Below are 5,569 nucleotides of genomic sequence, written 5' to 3'. Positions count from 1 at the left end.
TGGTTTCTCTTTTCTTTGTTGAAGAGGGTCTGTGTAGTTTGTCTGCCTATTCTGCCAACTTACTGGAACCCCAGTTCTGATAATTTTTGTGTTTTTGAGTTTTGTTCCACATTTTTCCTCCCTCTTTAATCAGGATCTCTAATTTTGATTCCTTTCTGAGTGGTTGGCATTGGTAGCCGGGCACTATCTAGTTCTTCTGGTCTTGGAGTTGTGAAGGTTGAGGTCCTCGTGGTCCATCATATCTTTGGACTAATTGTTTCCAAATGACTTTGATTTTCTTTACTTTTCTTTGGTCTAGGTTAGAGGAAATTAACAGTTGCATCTTAGACACTCAAAAGCTTTTAAGACCCCAGTTGCTACTCACCAAAGTAGAATGTAGGACAAAATTTTTATGTACTATGTTGTACCAATTGATCATGATGTGCCCCATGACTGTGGACCCAAGCCTGCCATCCTGGTGATTCTCTCTCTCAGGGTGTTTGGTTGTCTCTGATAAGTTGCTCCAACCGTGTCCTCTATTACTTCTGTAATGTATGTGGATAATTTTGTAGGACAAGTATGTATGTAAAATTATCTTCAGCCAAATCTATCCTTGGTCTTGAGAATATTCCTGTTCAGCTACCCATACATGATCTTCTCACCTGTCTATGAATTTACCCATTGCCTAGTGTTTGGTGCCACTGGTAGTGCAGTATTGTACATGTAGTAGTATTTGCCTCTGTTGTCTATATCTTTTGTGCATGTTTCTGTGTCCTCCCTTTCCCCATTGTCAACCATACTGGTCAAAGAATCTTCCCATACACCTCTTCCCTCACCCAAATCAATATGTGACTCCCAACTACTCTGAAATTTTCTTTCCCCTTCCTCCCATTCCTGGTAACCAACAAAGTGAATATCCTTCCCTGAGTAAACCTTTCCTTAACTTTTTACAATAATGGATGTATACAATATGTGTCCTTCTGTGATTGATTTATTTCACTTAGCATAATGTCCTCCAAATTTATCCATGTTGTGACATGATTTGTGTATTCTTCATTACTCTTTAATATTGCATAGTATTCCATTGTGTGAATGTACCATAGTTTGTTCATCTGTTGATGGGCATTTAGGTTGTTTCTATCTTTTTGTTATAGTGAATTGTGCTGTGATGAACATGGGTGTGCATATGTCTATTTGTGCCCTGTCTCTCCCCTCATTAGGGTATAGTCCTAGTAATAGAATTGCTGGATCAAATTGTATTTCTATTTTCAATATTTAAGGAAACATCATACTGTTTTCCAGAACGTCTGCCATTATTTCTTCAAATATTAACTGTTTGTTAACTTGGGAACAATTGACATCTTTACCATATTGAGTCTTCCAATCCATGAGTGTAGTATGTCTCTCCATTTATTTAGATTTTTGATTTATCACTGTTGTGAATATTTTATCACATAAGTCTCACATAACATTTGTTAGATTTTTATCTAAGTATTTCATTTTCTGAGTAATTGTAAATGATACTGTACTTTTAACTTTGGTGTCCACTGCATAGAAATATGATTAATTTTTATATGCTTATTTTGTATCCTTTGACATTACTGAACACATCCATTAGTTCTAGAAGTTTTTTGTAGACTCCTTCAGATTTTCCACATTCACAATTATGTCATTTGGAAATAGGGAGTTTTAGCTCTTCCTTTATGATCTGTATTCCTATTATTTTCTTTTCTTTATTGCATTGGTTATAACTTTCAACACTATTGAGGGTGGACATTCTTGCCTTGCTCTTGATCTTATAGAAACCAGTCTTTCACCATATACTACTTGCAAGTTTTTTATATAACCTTTGTCAAGTTGAAAAAGTGCCTCTCTTATTATTTCTCTCATTTTTTTTTTTTTTTTAAATCATGAATGGGTTTTGAATTTTGTCAAATGCTTTTTGTCTTTTTCTTTTTTGGAGTTGATTGATATAATAATGCAATCCTTCTTCCTTAGCTGGTTAATATGGTGGATGGATTGACTTGTGCACCCTTTCCCTGGAATCCTAACCTTTATACATGTGGATGTAACCTTGTTTGGGAATAGAGTTTTCTTTGTTATGTTAATGAGGCCATACCAATGTGGGATATGGTACTTGTCATATTTTTGCTTGCTGTGTTCTTTATTCTTTCCTGCTATTCCAAGATTTTTTCATTTATTCTTTCCTTTCTTTATAGAGAAATTCCTTTAGCCATTCTTACAAAATACTACTGACAACAAATTCTCTTAGTTTACCACCATCTTCCAAAAATTCACTGCTGTCGAGTTGGTTCTGAGCCATAGTGACCCTTCCTTGAGTTTCCGAGGTGGTATCTTTGTGGAAGTAGCTTGTCCAATCTTCCTTCTGAGGAGTGGCTTGGGCATTTGAACCACCAACCTTCTGGTTAGCAGAAATGACTTAGGGACTATACCACCAGATCTCCTAGGAGAATGTCATTATTTCTCCTTCATTCTTGAATGATATTTTTGGTAAATATAGGAATCCTTGGTTGACTAATCTTTTCTCTCTGCACCTGAAAAATATTGTTTCACTTCTTTATGGCTTCCATGGTTTCTGATTAGGAATCATCTGTCATTTTAATTGTTTTTCCACTATCGGTATATATATATGAAAAGAAAAGTAAGCCTCTAAGAAATATATATATATATATATATTCCCTCCAAATGCTTTCAAGAGTTTTTCTTTGTCCTTAGTTTTCAGAAGTTTAATTATGGATTTCTTTGGAAAAACATGGAATAAAACTCAAGTCATAAAACAAACAAACAAACAAAGAAACAAAATCAGGCTTAATTGTTGGGTGGAGGCTGGTGGAACCCCTAAGACGATAGCCCTTAGACAGCCTTCAGGCTTAGAACCTAACTCACCTCTGTGGCTCAGCTTTCAGCCAAATAATAGACAAATCTATAGGATGAACAATAACACCAGGGAGGTATGCATTTCTTAGAACAACTAACTGTTGTAGTTATGTGCTGTCGAGTCGGACCCGACTCATAGCGACCCCTCCTTGGGTTTCCAAGGCAGTATCACTACAGAAGTAGATTGCCCCATCTTCCTTCCGAGGAGTGGCTGGTGGGTTTGAATCGCCAGCCTTCTGGTTAGCAGTCAAGTGCCTTAGCCACTATGCTACCAGAGCTCCCCAGAACCAACTATACAAGATTAAAGGGCAGTATTTGCCCAAAGACAATGTTCAGAAGGCAGAAAGTGTTAGGAAAGAAGGAGGAATGGAAACGTGAAATACAGGGAGGATGTGGGATGACTGAGAAAATACTTGAAATTTTTCTCACTGGGAACAACTTTTTGATGACTGTTTTAAAATTTTATTATAATAGATATTCAGAAATTAATTATTGAAAGTCTCCAAGTCATAGAATTTAGAGCAAGCGTGCCTAAATTCGTGCCTATCCAGTAGATCTAAAACTTCCCTGTACTTCTCTAAGATGGCTCCTGACAACAAGCCTACCACCAGTTAGCAGACTTCTTGGTGGGGAGGGCAATGAGCAATCAACTCAGGAACCTTGCTAGCAAATTCATCTCTTCCTCTTTTACACTCTTCCACTTTCCTTGCTTCAAAGTGCTCTCAAATCTGAAGGGAAAAAGTAGCATTTTTTCATGATAGAGATGATGAAAACCATGTTTGGCTTGATAGTGCTTATAAGCTTCAATAAACAGCTTGATTGTACTCAGTTAAGGTTTTACATTAACTGTGGGTCAGGTAACAAATTTTATATGGTTCTCATTTTTTGGTTGCTTTTCATCTTTCTGACGTGGAATTCATGTCAAAGGGGAAATTGTTTGTGCATCTAATGAGTATAACTTGCATCCTAGGATCCTTGAAATGCAGTTTACTAAACTAAATACAAAAGACAACAGTCTAAACATAGACTTCTCCATAGTTAAGCTCTTCCTGTGAAAGCCTTCAAAAAAACAAAACAACCTAGGAAATTGTCATACTTCCCATTGTTTTTCACACGCTTTGTTTGGAATCCAATGATGGCAGCTGCCAGGGGCTTGACATTTCAGTAGGGAGAAGCAGGGCAAGAGTTGGGAGGCTCTGGATCTAAGGAGCATTCTCAAATTCACTGTTGCTCTTGGGCCTTCTTGAAAGTGTGATAATGGTGGTAGAACTTGGATAGATGATTCCGGTAGTAAAACTAATTAGGTTAAGTAGAAACATGCATGAACACTACAGGGTACAGAATTAAGAAACTGACAAATCCAATTTGCTTTAGGCTATTCCTTAAATGGCTTGGCATTCAAATCAACAAACAGTAAAACCTGCAAAAGCTGGAACATGTGTGAGGCGGAAACCTGTCAAAGAGGGAAAATGCAAATACTTTTCACTGAAGGGAGTGATAGAAAAGTGGTAAGACTGCACCATGCCAAAGGAGGAAGATTTGTAAGACCTGGAAAAACAAGGCAGTACTGTTGAGTTCTGGCTGTCACAGATTTCACTGTATTTATCAAGAAACAACCATTTGCCAGACTCTATACCAGGGACTTATAGGGAAAAAGATGAACAAGGCCCAGACTCTGTCCTTTAAGGAACTAAAAATCTAGAAGGAAAAGAAAAATGTTCACAGACAGCTGCTGAACAGTGTGCCTAAAATGAAGCTTTATCTAGGAGCTGTCATTAGGACGGAATCTTGAAGGACTATTTATTAAATGCAAACCGCAGAGAAGGACTCGGGCTAATAGAAGAGGAATAAAAAGAGTGCGTGAGAGAGAGAAGAAATCTATTGGGAGATTATGAAAAATAGTTCCTGAAGTGAAGTAAAAGTAAGCCTCTAAGAAAACAGAAATTGTGGATCAAAAGTGCAGAGATTGGTGGCAATATTTTCTTCAGGGCATTGCCTATATGAGTGCATCAACTTTTACATTATTGTGTTGGATGACTTCTTTCAAGGTTCATATTTCAAGGTGAGAGGGTGTAGCAAGTCTGCTTTGAGTCATGTGTCCACCCCTTAGCTGATGCAATATCTGGTGAGTAGTTCCTCAAAGAAAGATCAGGAGATTTCACCCGAGGCTGAGGGCTCTGATGCTGGGCAGCTCAAAGCACAGACAGCTGGAGGGGATAGCCAAGAGAGACAGTGAATCCAGGATAGAAGGAGAATGTTTGAGAGTAGCAACGAATTTGGTCTGGCTGGGGTGTCAGTTGAAGGAGAGGACTAAGCTAGGAGAAGTAAGGAAGGCGAGGCAGGTTGGAAGTGGGTGGTGGAGGGCTTTGGCATGTTTGGAACTGGCAATAGAGTCAAGGGCTAGGGTGAAGGGAACAATGAAGGTTTTTGAGGAGGGAACTATCTGGTTAGATCTGCGATTTAATGACAGCTTTCTGGAAACAGATTAGAGTGGTGAAAAGAAAATACTGAAGACAGGAAGGCCAGTGAGGAAGCTAACCTGTTGCCAAGTTGATTCCAACTCAGTGACCCTGTAGAACAGAGTAGAAATGCCCCATAGGGTTTCCAAAACTGTAAATCTTTATGGAAGCAGACTGCCACATCTTTCTCCCATGAAGCAAATGGTGAGTTCAAACTGCTCACCTCTTTGCAT

Source organism: Orycteropus afer, unplaced genomic scaffold (assembly GCF_000298275.1).
Source record: "Orycteropus afer afer isolate SDZICR_OR568_19922 unplaced genomic scaffold, OryAfe1.0 scaffold00153, whole genome shotgun sequence".
NCBI classification, from domain to species: domain Eukaryota; kingdom Metazoa; phylum Chordata; class Mammalia; order Tubulidentata; family Orycteropodidae; genus Orycteropus; species Orycteropus afer.
This window is presented reverse-complemented; position numbering follows the sequence as displayed.